This window comes from Macaca mulatta, chromosome 6 (assembly GCF_049350105.2).
Source record: "Macaca mulatta isolate MMU2019108-1 chromosome 6, T2T-MMU8v2.0, whole genome shotgun sequence".
NCBI classification, from domain to species: domain Eukaryota; kingdom Metazoa; phylum Chordata; class Mammalia; order Primates; family Cercopithecidae; genus Macaca; species Macaca mulatta.
In genome coordinates, this window is record NC_133411.1 from 150,947,016 (window position 1) to 150,963,684 (window position 16,669).

The window sequence follows — 16,669 nt, forward strand, 5'->3', positions numbered from 1 at the left end:
CCTTCCCCACAAAGATAAATACAATCTTCCAACTACACCTGCCTTCGATACATTGTGATTTGAGGCTCTATCTTGTCCCTTGGAATTAGATGGAAGTGGGGTCTGGGGAAAGAGCAAACAATAGGGTGGGAAAACTAGGAAATCTGATTCTGGACACAACTTTCCTTATCTTTTTATTGAACAAATATTTCTGGTGTGCCCACCACAAACAAGATGCAATCTTTGCTCTCAAGAACTTAGAATCTAGTGGTGGACTGACTCCATTAAAAAACTTTGTCCTGTGTTTTGCTTCTTTGATTTTACTGAACCACATATGTTGCAATCCTGTTAATGACAGGATTCATTTTCAAAATCTATTAGATGTTTACGTTAATATTAAAATTGAACCTCAAGTACATAAATGAATGGAGTTGCCCCTAGTACATAAAGACACGAATAGAATTACTTGAGCATCACTTCCATTGTCACTGGGTCCTTCTGAGCACCCACCTAGACATAATTCCCCCAGATTACAGTTTTAACTAAATTCCTAAATTTCTTTTTTTTCCCCCTTTTTTATAGAGACAGGGTCTCACTATGTTGCCCAGGCTGGTCTTGAACTTTTGGACTCAAAAGATCCTCCTGCCTCAATCTCCCAAAGTGCTAGGATTATAGGCATAAGCCACCATGCCCAGCTTAAATTTCTTAATTTAGTTTTCTTCTTGGTTCAAATTAGTGTAGACTAATAGGATTAAGGTCTTCACAAATGAAATTACATTTGGCTTTAAAGAAACAAGGTTGTGGCCGGGCGCGGTGGCTCAAGCCTGTAATCCCAGCACTTTGGGAGGCCGAGACGGGCGAATCACAAGGTCAGGAGATCGAGACCATCCTGGCTAACATGGTGAAACCCCGTCTCTACTAAAAATACAAAAAACTAGCCGGGCGAGGTGGCGGGCGCCTGTAGTCCCAGCTACTCCGGAGGCTGAGGCAGGAGAATGGCGTGAACCTGGGAGGCGGAGCTTGCAGTGAGCTGAGATCCGGCCAGTGCACTCCAGCCTCGGCGACAGAGCGAGACTCCGTCTCAAAAAAAAAAAAAAAAAAAAAAAGAAACAAGGTTGTGGCCACGGCTTGGTGGTTCACGCTGGTAATCCCAGCACTTTGGGAGGCTGAGGTGGGTGGATCACTTGAGGTCAGGAGTTTGAGACCAGTCTAGGCAAAGTGGTGAAACCGCATTGCTACTAAAAATACAAAAATTAGCTGGGCATGGTGGCACACGTCTGTAGTCCCAGCTACTGGGAGGGGGGGGTGGTGCTGAGGCAGGATAATTGCTTGAACTTGGAAGGCAGAGGTTGCAGTGAGCTGAGATTGTGCCACTGCCCTCCAGCCTGGGCGACAGAGCAAGACTTCTTCTCAAAAAAAAAAAAAAAAAGAAAGAGGCCGGGCGCGGTGGCTCAAGCCTGTAATCCCAGCACTTTGGGAGGCCGAGACGGGCGGATCATGAGGTCAGGAGATCGAGACCATCCTGGGTAACACAGTGAAACCCCATCTCTACTAAAAATACAAAAACTTAGCCGGGCGAGGTGGCAGGCGCCTATAGTCCCAGCTACTCGGGAGGCTGAGGCAGGAGAATGGCGTGAACCTGGGAGGCGGAGCTTGCAGTGAGCTGAGATCCGGCCACTGCACTCCAGCCTGGGTGACAGAGCGAGACTCCGTCTCAAAAAAAAAAAAAAAAAAGAAAGAAAAGAAAAGAAAGAAAACGAAGAAAAGAAAAAGGGTGGGGTTCCAGAAATAAAAGAGACTTTTTAAATGGTTATTTACCAAATTGTATGGAATCTAGCTAACCATGTAAAAAAAAAAAAATCTGGATTACTAGCTTCCTTACCCCTAAATAAATTACTTGATCAGGTATGTCCATGTAAAAAAGAAACCATAAAAGCACTAAGGAAAATATAGCTAAGTATTTTTGTGATTTTGGGAGTGAAGAAGACCTTCCTAAGCCTAAAAAAGAAAAAGGAGGGATACATTTGACTACATTTTAAAAATGTGACCAGGCGCGGTGGCTCATGCCTGTTATCCCAGCACTTTGCAAGGCCGAGGCGGGTGGATCACTTGAGGTCAGGAGTTCGAGACCAGCCTGGCCAACATGGTGAAACCCTGTCTTTATTAAAAATACAAAAATCAGTCAGGCATTGTGGCACATGCCTGTAATCCCAGCCACTTGGGAGGCTCAGGCAGGAGAATTGCTTGAACCCAGGAGGTGGAGGTTGGTGTGAGCTGAGATTGTGCCACTGCACTCTAGCCTGGGTGACAGAGTGAGACTCTATCTCAAAAAAAAAAAAAAAAAAAAAAAGCGAAAAAACTTCAGTATGGCAAATAATGCTGCTGAGTAGACTGAAAGACAAAGGATAAGCTGTGAAAAATATTTGAAATCAACAAAGGGTAATATTCCTAATATATATATAAAGAATGCTTATAGATAAAAGACTAATTCTAAAAACATATAAATATGTGTGTGCATTCGATTAGCAAAGATTTTTCTTTCTTTTTTCTTTTCTTTCTTTCTTTTTTTTTTTTTTTTTTTTGAGATGGAGTCTCACTCTGTCACCCAGGCTAGAGTGCAGTGGCGCGATCTCGGCTCACTGCAAGCTCTGCCTCCCGGGTTCAAGGGATTCTCCTGCCTCAGCCTCCCAAGTAGCTGGAACTACAGGGGCATGCCACCACGCCCAGCTAATTTTAAAAACATTTTTAGTAGAGACAGAGTTTCACTGTGTTAGCCAGGATGGTCTCAATCTCCTGACCTCGTGATCCACCCTCCTTGGCCTCCCAAAGTGCTGGGATTACAGGCATGAGCCACCACGTCCGGCCCTTTTCTTTTCTTTAAAATAGAGACAGGGTCTATGTTATGCTGGCTCATCTCAAACTCCTGAGCTCAAATAATCCTCCCATGTTGGCCTCCCAAAGTGCTGGGATTATAGGCGTGAGCCACCACACTTGATCAGATTAGCAAAGACTTTTAAAAAATTGCCAATAAAGGCCGGGCGCGGTGGCTCAAGCCTGTAATCCCAGCACTTTGGGAGGCCGAGACGGGCGGATCACGAGGTCAGGAGATCGAGACCATCCTGGCTAACACGGTGAAACCCCGTCTCTACTAAAAAATACAAAAAACTGGCTGGGCGAGGTGGCGGGCGCCTGTAGTCCCAGCTGCTTGGGAGGCTGAGGCAGGAGAATGGTGTAAACCCGGGAGGCGGAGCTTGCAGTGAGCTGAGATCCGGCCACTGCACTCCAGCCTGGGCGACAGAGCCAGACTCCATCTCAAAAAAAAAAAAAAAAAAAAAATTGCCAATAACCAACATTGGTAAGAGTGTGGAAAAATGAGTACTGGTGTGCCCTGATGGTGGGAATATTAATCAGTACAATCTCCCTGGAGAGCATGTTAGCAATGTAGATCAAGAATCTAAAAAAGGACTATATCTGAAAAACAGTAATTTCATTTATAGATATCCATTTTAAAGAAATCATCAAAGATGGACAAAAAAAGTTATATATAAGGAGGCCGGGTGCAGTGGTTCGTGCCTGTAATACCAGCACTTTGGGAGGCTGAGGTGGGCAGATGGTTTGAGCCCAGGAGTTTGAGACCAGCCTGGGCAACTTGGCAAAACCCCGTCTCTACTAAAAATGCAAAAAAATGAATCGGCTGTGGTGGTGTGCAGCTGTAGTCCCAGCTACTCAGCAGGCTGAGGTGGAAGGATCACCTGATGAGCCCAGGAAAGTCGGGGCTGTGGTAAGCTGTGGCTCACCACTCACTCCAAACTGGACCATGGGAGTGAGACTCTGTCTGTCTCAAAAAAACAAAAACAAAAAACCAAGAGTACTCTGGCCTTCTAAAAATAGTGCTTTTCAGGAGCACAGTGATTCCCAGGAACAGAAACTATCACCAAAGTGACCTCTAGTCTATGGCTGGGGGAAAGGAGGGTGGCAGAGAGTGAGCACAATAGAAATGGGCACATCTTTACCTTTCGTATTTAAACAAAATTTGTTTACCTTCAAACTATATTCACTATATGTGGACAGCAAATGGAGTCTTTTAAACAGAGAAAGCTGCCAATGGAGTAAGAATTAAATATCTATTTACTGAATGAGTGAATACGTGAATAAAATAAAGATAACTGAAAACACCTCTAACATGACAAAGTGTTCAGTGGAGCTCAAGCATTGCATGGTACTGACAAGAAGCTAGCAAACATGTCTTATCTTAGAGTTGAGATCGACTCCAGGTTAACAAGGTACAGAATCAACTGGGAGAGACTCTCACGAGTGAACAGGCTCTTTTTCTTTGTCTCCTCAATTCTGCTGGCTTGCTTCAAACTCAATTTTAGCTCGTGTGAGCCCAGCCCAGCCTCAGGCCTGCTCTCTGCAATCATTCTAATATCATCTCAGCACACAAGGAGTTACCCACGGAAAGCCCACACCAGGAAAAACTTCCCCGGGTTTCTGTGGCTGGAAAATCTGTGTCACCAGAGGTATCGATAGAGAAGTCTCCCTTCCACCCACTGCAATTTTGAAGAATCAAGGAACACAGGCAGAGACACATGATAGTTCCTGGTATCTGCAATTTATAAAATACATTGTCCCATTTCGCCGATCTTTAGGAGGTGAAAGACCAGGCCAAGATCCACACCCTTTTCCCTGAAGTCATTCTGCTTTAGAGAAAGCAATTTTTGCCAAAGCTAATATGAAGGGTCTTTCCTTCCTAGCAAGAGACACTACTGCCCCTTCCTGAAGAAGGAAGTCTAGTCTTCAGGTAAGAGGAAGGTATATTCTTAGGCAGCTCCTGGGTTGGAAGGAAGGAACAGTGAAATCTGTGTTTTGGAAGGGAGGAGGGAGTGACATTTTTAAGTTACAAGCCTCTTCTGGGAGAGCTGGGGACAGATCTATTTTTAGATATGTTCTCTGACACCCAGGAAGAACTCAAAAGGTAACCAAGCACTTGGCAGGTTTCCTGAAGAGAAAGTTGTTACGGGCTAGAGGGACTCTGTATGTTCTGAGGCACAAAGTTTGACTTCAATCTGATGCGGTGTGGCGCCCGCCCCACCTTTTAGCATAGTTTGGTTGCAGGATGACAAAATACTTGGGGGTGGCACAAACCCTCAAATCATGAAAGGCTAGGCCGCAGACTCACAGAGAGCTGGATGATGTGTGCCACCCCAAAGCCACTTCCTGGCTGCATGATTATGGGCAAGTGACTTAACTCCTTCGAGCTCAGTTTCCTCATCTGTAAAATGAAGACTCAAACCAAATAAAGTCCTCTTAGCCCTAATCTTCTAACAACACACACACAGGCCAGGTGTAGTGACTCATGCCTGTAATCCTAGCACTTTGGGAGGCCCAGGCGGGTGGATCACCTAAGGTCAGGAGTTCAAGACCATCCTGGCCAACATCGTGAAACCCCGTGTCTACTAAAACTACAAAATTTAGCTGGGTGTGGTGGTGGACACCTTTAATCCTAGTTACTCAGGAGGCTGAGGCAGGAGAATCACTTGAACCCGAGAGGCGGAGGTTGCAGTGAGCCAAGATTGTGCCACTGCCCTCCAGCCTGGGTGACAGAGTGAGACTCCATCTCAAAAAAAATAATAAAACATAATAATAACACACACAAAATAATCTCCATATGACCTGTTCTTTCACTCATAGAATAGAGATAGAAAGACACTGCCTCATGTGTTTATTGTAATAAAAAAAGATGATAAATATAAATTGTTTGGCACAGTCCCTCACTTAAAGTAAGTACTCAAGTCATGTGTTATTCAAACAGCATTCTGGGGTCCATGATGTCAGAGGCCCCTTTGTTAGGGCATTGAACAATAAAAAATGTGCCTTACAACTTTTTATGGTGAAATACATCAAGGAGAATGTAAGCTGGTGTTCTGGAGCAGCTGTAAACTAATCTGGCCATGCTTGCTGATGGAGTGACACTGGCTCACTAAGTAAAGGCAAGAGGGTGTTTGGTGTGTCAAGAGCCAAAAACACAGCCTCCTTCAGCCATGAAGCAGGAGGCCTATTATTCTGTTAGAAATGGAAATCCAAGGTTTCATGGCCTGTTTTGTCATAAGGAACTTGGGGAAGGCCTCATTGCCAGGTGGTATCTTACCTTGTGTCCTGATCCTTTTTTTTTTTTTTTTTTTTTTTTTGAGGTGGAGTTTCGCTCTTGTTGCCCAGGCTGGAGTGCAGTGGCTCGATCTCGGCTCACTGCAACCTCTGCCTCCTGGGTTCAAGCGATTCTCCTGCCTCAGCCTCCTGAGTAGCTGGGATTACAGGCATGTGCCACCATGCCCAGCTAATTTTGTATTTTTAGTACAGACGGGGTTTCTCCATGTTGGTCAGACTGGTCTCGAACACCTGACCTCAGGTGATCCGCCTGCCTCAGCCTCCCAAAGTGCTGGGATTACAGGTGTGAGCCACTGCGCCCACCCACTTTGTACCCCGATTCTATCATAACAGTGCTTACTCCAGGGGAGGAAGTTGACACAGAAGGGGGCTTGTCTTTGCTGCTCTCTGTGGGCTTTAGTTACTGAAGATGTGACAAAGGACTGTGCCAACTTGGCGATAAGGTTAGACAGAAGTTATGAATAACTGGGCCAGGATTTCCATACTACTTTAAAAAACTCAGGCATGGTGCCTCATGCCTCTAATTCCAGCACTTTGGGAGGCCGAGGCAGGTGGATCACCTGAGGTCAGGAGGATCACCTGAGGTCAGGAGGATCACCTGAGGTCAGGAGGATCACCTGAGGTCAGGAGCTTGAGACCAGGCTGGCCAACATGATGAAACCCCTGTCTCTACTAAAAATACAAAAAATACAAAAATACAAAAAATCAGCCAGGCATTGTGGCTTACACCTGTAATCCCAGCTACTCCGGAGGCTGAGGCAGAATTGCTTGAACCTGGGAGGCAGAGGTTGCAGTGAGCCGAGACCGTGCCACTGCGCTTCCAGCCTGGGCAACAGAGCAAGACTCTATCTAAAAAAAAACAAAAACTCAGGTATTATTTTCTGGTCCTGGTGTAATCTTATTTAGAACTAGAGATTCTCTTGTACTTTGCCTGAGGCCTGCTGAGTCACCTGAACAGAGCTCCCTGAAGACTTGTAGTAACCAGCGTGCATGCCCACAAACTGCTGCAGAGTGCAAGCCAACACGGCTTCTTCCACTAAGGCCCCCGAGGGTCACTTCTCTTCTGCGTCATAATTAACGCATATTGCGTCTCCCCGACACACTGCAGAGCTCCTAGCTTTAGCATTTCCCGTGTGTAATTGTGTTTCTTCTGATACTCTCTAAATGCAGTGAGAAAACTACCATCCTAGGAAATGTGAGAAGCCCTTGACTTATCTTATGAATCAGTGTGGGAGCTTGGAGAAGTGAAGCACCTTCTCTACTCACCTTGTTCTTTTTTCAAGGCACTTGGTTAAGACAACTTGTTGGAACATTGTGCCCAAAGATGAGACTTAATTTCCTTGTAGATGAACACGATGCTGTTCCTCATTTCTGGGCCACCGACAGCACTTGTAGGGGAGGAAAAAATAATTTTCCTTCCACCCTTCTAAGTTATCTGCTGGGGCTCCTGTAACAAAAGACAGATTAAAAAGAGAAAAAACAAACGGAAGTTTACTAACGTGTATCTTGGCTCATTCCTGTAATCTCAGCACTTTGGAAAGCCAAGGCAGGTAAATCACGTGAGTCCAGGAATTTGAAACCAGCCTAGGCAACGCAGCGAAACTCCATCTCTAAAAAAAAAAGAAGAGAAAGAAATATTAGAAAAACAAAACAGAAGTTTACTAACAGGTATATCTCATATAAACATGGGAGGTCAGGGAAATGAGTAACTCTCAGAGAAGTAGGTTAGAACTCAGGCTTAAATACCATCTTCAGCTAAGTCAATGAAAGAATTGTGTGGTGGAGGTAAATTATGAGAAGGAACCAGGAAATGTACAGTAAACAAGGATAAGCTTTGTCATGCAGATATAAGTTGGTGCCTTCTCCATTGATAAGAATTTCTTGTGATTTAGAATATCTCTCTCTTCCTAGTACAGGGAAAGACATCCCTACACATGGAGGTTTCCTTTATAAATGTAAATTTCCCTTTCAAATGGGAAACTTCTCTGTTTTCAGAGATTCTCCCATGTCTGCTATTTCCTAAAATAATCGGCTCAAAATAATCCTTATGCCAAAGAGGTATATTTTGGGGTGGCATATTCTGTTCTTTTACAATCCCTAAATATACAGTGAACACTAAGCCATTTGTCAGAGGAGGAATCACTCAATGATTTTATGGAGTCACTCTTGTAGGAGCCTAGGTTGTATATTACCCAATGCAGTGTGTGTGTGGTTGGGGAGAGGGTGTTGTTTGCATAGACTGCAATGTGATGGATACCCTGGAGTTGGGCAGTACACAATTTGCACAATCAGATGTGGCAGCCCATGTGGACTAACTATTGCATCACTCCTGGGAAGGGGAAATTCCCAAACTTAAAGCATATATTCTGTTTAGGATGGAGGAGTCCGTTTTGGCATATTTGTAATTGAATGTTAGTGACAACTCTTGGAAGGAATTTCTCTATTGTTCTTGGTATCATCTCTTGTTTTATTTAGCTCTGGATCACTATCAATTGTATAACCAATCAGGTCTCCACTTTAATTGGATGCCAAGTTTACAGTACACTTGTAGTGTATAACTTCATTTTTGTGTTAACCTTATTCTTGGTGTTATTTTAATTCTATAAAGACCTGTGATGTGACAGGCTCTGTTCACATGGCAACAAAAGTGAACAAGGAGACAAAGTCTATTTTATGTTGCTACTCTTGTTTTGTTTTTTCTTTCTCATCTACTTCTAATCTGTGATTTCTTGCTATATGGTAACCTCCTAAATCCTTTCAGGATCAAGTGCATAAAATAAGTGGATATTATAAATATATATGCACCTAAAAATAGAGCAACAAAACACACAAAGCAAAACTGACACAATTGAAGGGACAAATAGACAATCAACAGCAACAGTTGGAGACTTCAACAACCCACTTTCAAAAACGGTGGGAACAACTAAGTAGAAGATCAATAAAAAGACAGAAGTCTTTTTTTTTTTTTTTTGAGACAGAGTCTCGCTCTGTCACCCAGGCTGGAGTGCAGTGGCACGATCTCGGCTCACTGCAACCTCTGCCTCCCGGGTTCAAGCAATTCTTCTGTCTCAGCTTCCCGAGCAGCTGGGACTACACATGCGTGCCACCATACTCGGCTAATTTTTGTGTTTTTAGTAGAGACGATGTTTCACCATTCTGGCCAGGCTAGTCTCAAACTCTTGACCTCATGATCTGCCCGCCTCAGACTCCCAAGGAAATAGAAGTCTTAAACCATACTATAAGCCAGCTAAAGCTAATAGATATCTATAGAACTGTTGGGGCTCAGAAAATAATACACCAAAGTATGGCATATTATTTGAATACTGAGCACTTTGAATTAAAGGAAATCGAAAGCCTTAGAAGCAACCTCAGAATCAGGGTCTCTCTGACCTCTTGTTTCTCCCCACAAGGGTGGGGACAGGCTCTCTCTGAAGGTCCCTTATCTCACTGAAGGAAGTTCTTTCAAAAGAAACACAATTGCCTTCAATCCACTGTTTAAAATCTCTTTGCCTGCCGGGCACAATGGCTTATGCCTGTAATCCCAGCACTTTGGAAGGCTGAGGTGGGTGGATCACTTGAGGTCAGGAGTTCAAGACCAGCCTGCCAACATGGCAAAACCCCATCTCTACTAATAATACAAAAATTCACCAGGCATGGTGTTGGGTGCCTGTAATCCCAGCTACTCGGGAGGCTGAGGCATAAGAATCACTTGAACTCGGGAGGCAGAGGTTGCAGTGAGCCAAGATCATGCCACTGCACTCCAGCAGTGGGTGACAGAGTGAAACTGTGTCTCAAAAAAATAAAAATAAAAATAAATAAATAAATAAAATCTCATTGCCTAGAGAAGATTAATCAGGAAAAAGAAACAAAAGGTTGTCACTACACCCACCCAAGCAGACTTTTCATATTGCCTGAGAGAACTTATTTGCATACTAAGACAATCTTTGTATTGCAGTTCTGCTCCCTCACCTTCCCATAACTTGTCACCACCTTCCCCAGAACTCAGAGGACCTTTGTCCCAGGCTATTGTCTGTTCTTTGGGCCCATCTATCTCCCCTAAAAATTACTTATTCTTTGTATTAGTCCATTTTCACACTGCTATAAAGAATTGCCCATGACTGGGTACTTTGTAAAAGAAAGAGGCTTAATTGACACACAGTTCAGTATAGTTGGGAAGGCCTCAGGAAACTTACAATCGTGGCGTGGCGGCAAAGGGGAAGCAAGGCAATGCTTCTCCACAAGGCAGCAGGAAGGAGAAGTGCTGAGTGAAGGGGGAAGAACCCCTTATAAAACCATCAGATGTCACGAGATCTCATTCACTGTCATGAGAACAGCCTGGGGGAAACTGCCCCCAGGATTCAATTACCTCCACTTGGTCTCTCCCTTGACACGTGGGGATTAGAATTCAAGATGAGATTTGGGTGGGGACACAAAACCTAACCATATCACTCTTCCTCTAAAATTGCATCTATCTCCCTTGTGAAGAGGGTATTTAAACTTCATCTGTCAGGTCCTTCTTTGAGTTTCATACTTGGTGTGACTCCCATTGGCTTGCAAGTTAATAGCCTCTTCTCCTGTTAATCTGTCTTTTGTCTGTTTATTTATTTCTTTTTTTTTTTTTTTTTTGAGACGGAGTCTGGCTCTGTCGCCCGGGCTGGAGTGCAGTGGCCGGATCTCAGCTCACTGCAAGCTCCGCCTCCCGGGTTTACGCCATTCTCCTGCCTCAGCCTCCCGAGTAGCTGGGACTACAGGCGCCTGCCACCTCGCCCAGCTAGTTTTTTGTATTTTTTAGTAGAGACGGGGTTTCACCGTGTTAGCCAGGATGGTCTCGATCTCCTGACCTCATGATCCGCCCGTCTCGGCCTCCCAAAGTGCTGGGATTACAGGCTTGAGCCACCGCGCCCGGCTTGTCTGTTTATTTCAACAGACTCAATTATTGAACCCTCAGAGGGAAAGTTTAAACTTCCCTAACAAACACTCCACCCAACAATAGCAGAATATATATTCTTCTCTAGTGTATGTGGAACATTCTCCAGGGTAGACCTGATATTCTAGGCAATAAAGCAAATGTCAATACATTTAAAAGGATTGAAATAATGCAAAGTATGTTCTCCAAATACAATGGGATAAAATTAGAAATAAATAACAGAAATTTGGGGGATTTGCAGATATATGGAAATCAAACCACACTCTTAAATAGCCAATGGGTAAAAGAAGATATCACAAGAGAAATTAGAGACTACTTTAGGCCAGGCATGGTGGCTCATGCCTGTAATCCCAGCACTTTGGGAGGCCAAGGTGGGTGGATCACTTGAGGTCAGGAGTTCAAGACCAGCCTGGCCAACATGGTGAAACTCCTTCTCTACTAAAATACAAAAATTAGCTGGGCGTGGTGGTGCACACCTGCAATCCCAGCTACTCAGGAGGCTGAGGTGGGAGAATCATTTGAACCTGGGAGGCAGAGGTTACCGTGAGCCAATATTGCACCACGGCACTGCAGCCTGGGTGACAGAGCGAGACTCCCTCTCAAAAAAAAAAAAAAAAAAAAAAAAAAAAAGAAAAAGAAAATACTTTGAGATGAAATTAGCTAAAGATACAACATACATGGCTGGGCACAGTGGCTCATGCCTGTAATCCCAGTACTTTGGGAGGCCAAGGCGGGTGGATCGCTTGAGGTCAGGAGTTTGATACCAGCCTGACCAACATGATGAAACTCCATCTCTACTAAAAATACAAAAACTAGCCAGGTGTGATGACACATGCCTATAATCCCAGCTATTTGGGAGGCTGAGACAGGAAAATCACTTGAACGCAAGAGGCGGAGGTTGCGGTGCGCCAAGATCGTGCCAGCAGACTGGGTGACAGAGCAAGACTCTGCCTCACACGAAAAAAGAAAGATACAACATACTGAAGCTTACACATATGTAGCTAGAATACATAAATAACCACTTTCAGCATTTCTTCATTTCATTTTGTAGAAGAAATGAGAGACCATTTTTTAGATAGTTTCAGGTTCTAGGCATAAAGTCACAGTGTTTATCTATAGTGGTGGTAAATTAATGTTTGCTGAATAAATGAATCTGTGGAATTCCAGTGGCAAGAAGGTAAACCAAGGAATCAGGAGTCCCATGTTGGATTCTTATTTGATGAACCCCTTTCCTCTGACTCACCTTTTCTTTTCTTTTTTTCGAGACGGTGTCTTGCTCTATCCCCCAGGCTGGAGGGCAGTGGCGTGATCTTGGCTCACTGCAACCCTTGCCTCCCAGGTTCAAGCAATTCTCCTGCCTCAGCCTCCCGAGTAGCTGGGATTGCAGGCTTGTGCCACCACACCCAGTTAATTTTTGTATTTTTAGTAGAGACAGGGTTTCGTCATGTTGGCCAGGCTGGTCTGGAACTCCTGGCCTCAGGTGATCCGCCCGCTTTGGCCTCCCAAAGTGTTGGGATTACAGGTGTGAGCCAAAGCATCCGGCCTCTGACTCACTTTTTCATAAAAGCCACTTACCTGTTTATATTTTAGGATCTTTTGTAAATTCTTATCTTCCTCTCTCTTTCCTTTCCCTTTCCAGTAGGTGTTCTGCATTGGTTTCTGGTTTTAAACTCTCTACTTAATCTCTTAGCATATAACTTCTTTGGTCTTGCTACTAAACTAAGGGTTGGCAAACTACTGCCCAGGAGCCAAGTCCAGCCTACAGTTGACCTGAGAGTTGAGAAGAGTTTTTACTTTTTTTTTTTTTTAATTCTATTGTGTAGAGCTGGTGTGCAGTGACGTGATCACAACTCACTGCAGCCTCGAACTCCTATGTTCAAGTGATCCCACTGCCTCAACCTCCTGAGTAGCTGGGACCACAGGTGTTTGCTACCGTGTTTGGCTAATGGCTAATTTTTTTTTTCTTTTTTTTTTTTTTGGAGAGAGATAGTTTTGCTATATTGCCCAGGCTAGTCTCAATCTCCTTGCCTCAAGTGATCCTCTGGTCTCGGCCTCTCAAAGTACTGGGATTACGGGCATAAGCCACTGTGCCTGGCCAGTTTTTACTTTTTTTTTTAGACAGAGTCTCACTCTGTTGGCAGGCTGCAGTGCAGTGGCACGATCTCAGCTCACTGCAACCTCTGCCTCCTGGGTTCAAGCAATTCTCCTGCCTCAGCCTCTGAACAGCTGGGACTACAGGCTTGTGCCATCACACCAGCTAATTTTTGTAATTTTAGTAGAGACGGGGTTTCACCATATTTGCCAGGATGGTCTTGATCTCTTGACCTCATGATCTGCCCACCCCTACCTCCCAAAGTGCTGGGATTACAGGTGTGAGCCACCGTGCCCAGCCCAGTTTTAAAATTGTTAATTAATTGGAAAAAAAAAATCAAAGGAAGAATACTATTTCATGACACATATGTTGAGGCTGGGCACGGTGGCTTACGCCTGTAATCCCAGCACTTTGGGGGACTGAGGTGGGCAGATTGCTTGAGGTCAGGAGTTCGAGACTAGCCTGGCCAACATAGCAAAACCCTGTCTCTACTAAAAATACAAAAATTAGCTGGGCGTGGTGGCAGGTGCCTGTAATCCCAGCTACTCTGGAGGCTAAGGCAGGAAAATTGCTTGAACCCAGGAGGTGAAGATTGTGGTGAGCCAAGAAAGTGCCACTGCACTCCATCCAGCCTGGGTGACAAAGTGAGACTCCATCTCAAAAATAAAAAAATAAAAAATAAAAAAATCATGTGTAATTCACATTTCAATGATATAAATAAGATTTTATTGGAACACAGTCATGCCAGTTTGGCATTGTTTATGACTGTGTTCACAATACAATGGCGAAGTGGAGTAGCTACAACAGAGCTTATGGTCCACAAAGACTGAAATATTTCTATCTATTCCTTAATATTAAAAGTTTGCTAAGTTCTAAGCTTTTGCTCTAAGTTCTATGCTTTTGTACAATTATACTCATGACTTTGTGAAAGTTGTAAGAATCAAAATGGAGTCGCTTATGCCATAGCCCAACAAATAGGAGTCGGGAGGCCATAAAGGAGGGGCTCTCATGCACACATGTCTATGTTAAAATCTATTTTTAAATTACACTTCCTGAAAACCACAACCTTGAACAAGGCCACTACAACCTTACACACAGAATACTACAAGGACATCTGCCTAGCAACTCTCTGTTCAGCCTTGGAGTGATGCCACCCTTGTTATTGATCCTTGTAGCCAAGGTTAATAGTTTCAAAACAACTTATGTAACCTTGCTCATTTTGCCTTTAAAAACTTTGCCTTCCTTTCCCTCTCTGGGTACATCCATGGCCCTTCATGAGGTGCACACATATCCCATATTGCAATCTTGAGGATTCCCAAATAAACTCATTGTCTTTGGAGAATCTCTCTGTTGTTATTTTAGGTTGACAACTTTCTCTCTTCCCATGACAGTAAAGCCCTTTTCTTTCTTTCTGGTTTTTTTTTTTTTTTTTTTTTTTTTTTTAGATGAAGTTTCACCCTTGTTGCCCAGGCTGGAGTGCAATGGCGCGATCTTGGCTCACTGCAACCTCTACCTCTCGGGTTCAAGCAATTCTCCTGCTTTAGCCTCCCGAGTAGCTGGGATTACAGGCACGTGCCACCATGCCTGGCTAATTTTTTTTTGTAGTTTTAATACAGATGGGATTTCTCCATGTTGGTCAGGCTGGTCTTGAACTCCTAACTTCAGGTGATCCTCCTGCCTCGGCCTCCCAAAGTGCTGGGATTACAGGTGTGAGCCACTGCTCCTGGCCAACAAAGCCCTTTTCTCATTCAAAACCCTTTCTTCCCAATCCTTACCTGATTATCCCAGCTGGCCACATAATCCTCTTCACTATCTCTCAGCATTAGTTAATACAGCTCAACACAGTTGTAATTAACTTATAAGTTTTATATTTTATAAATATGTTGAATACTTGTTTACTATCATCTCTGTTTCATCATGAAGACTCCAAAGATTAGAACTTTCTATCTCCTGTCTATTTATATCCGGTATTTCTCTCCACACCCAAAGCAGTGCTCACGTTTTGGAGTCAGACATATCCCAGTTTGTGTTTCAACTCCACCACTCACAAAGCTGAGTAGGTTATGTGAATTTCCTGAGTCTCTTCATCTGCAGAATGGGTTTGTTATGAAGATTAAGCAGATGATGTACCATCGGGTCCAAGATTCTGGAAGTGCTCCATAACAGTAGTAATTATCAGTGGATAATTTCTTTATTTGTAATATGAAGATATTACCTTTTGCTCTTAATGGACATTATGGTAATGTAGTGAGAATTAAAATAAGTAGTAAGTCATTAGAAATAAAACTTCATGGTTTAATTGGAGCCCTGTAAAGACTAGCTGGAGAAGTTCAAGGCCTCAAATGAGATATTAGACTAATGAGGCTTTTGTCTGAATTTAACACATTTAACAAACCCTTCTTGGTTACTTACTGAGCTCCGCACTACCTAGGTCAAGCCTCATGTGGACATGAAAGACAGAAGGCCACATTTATCCTGGAGATTTGTATCTATATTGCGGGGGGAAAGGCATACGGACGTGAGCCATCCTCATACTTGTCCATATTTCTCTTCTCTCTCAGGAGGGATGATTCAGAGTCAGCAACTCACATATGCAGTACTGCACATGGAAAGTATTACTGTTACTCTGTGGGGAAATAAGTTTCTAAGTGCAGCAATCTGAAATTAATAACTTTCTCTGTGGAAACTCTCTTGACAACATCTCGAGATGAAGCCAAAGAGCACAATTTTTATGGCCTTGGATTATCTTCTCTGTCTGCTTGGCTTGCACTAGGCATGGATCTGTGAGCCAGAAATTCAGTTTTCCCCTTCGTTGTACAATTTGCCTGCCAGCTGGAGGCCTAATATAGCAGTGACTCAATTTCTCAATTCTCCAATTTATCCACCCATCGAATCAAGGCAAATAATCTCAATTTACTTATTAGAGGCTTTGGGGAACTCAAGAGAAAAAAACCAAAATCCTTACTGTGACTACAAAACATTTTGGTTGAGGACACAGGAAAAAGAGATTGGAAGTTGGAGATCAGTTTTCTTTTACTTTCAATGGAAAATATTTCTATGATAAAGCCTGTTATTTATATTATGATAAATATTTGTGTCCGCATGCAGGGAGCATATAGATGTTGAGGGAGAAAGTAATTTAGGAAAGAAATAGAAGGGTGGCAACATCTTTTCCACAAAAGCCACAGCACTGCAGACATGCCTAAAGATTGCAGTTGTTGCTCCAATAGCCGTATGTGGCAGGCTGACAAATTCTTCTTTCTTTCTTTTTTTTTTTTTTTTCCAGAGATTGTGTCTCATTATGTTGCCCAGGTTGGTCTCAAACTCCTGGCTCCTGGGCTCATGTGATCCTCGAGTCTCAGCCTCTCAAAGTGCTGGGATTACAGATGTGAGCCATTGTGCCCAGCGGACAAATTCTTTTTTATTCTTTCTTACATGTAAATTTAGACAATCTGGACAAAGAAGTCTGGATTTCTACTTTCCACTGCTGAAATTTTTAAAAATTT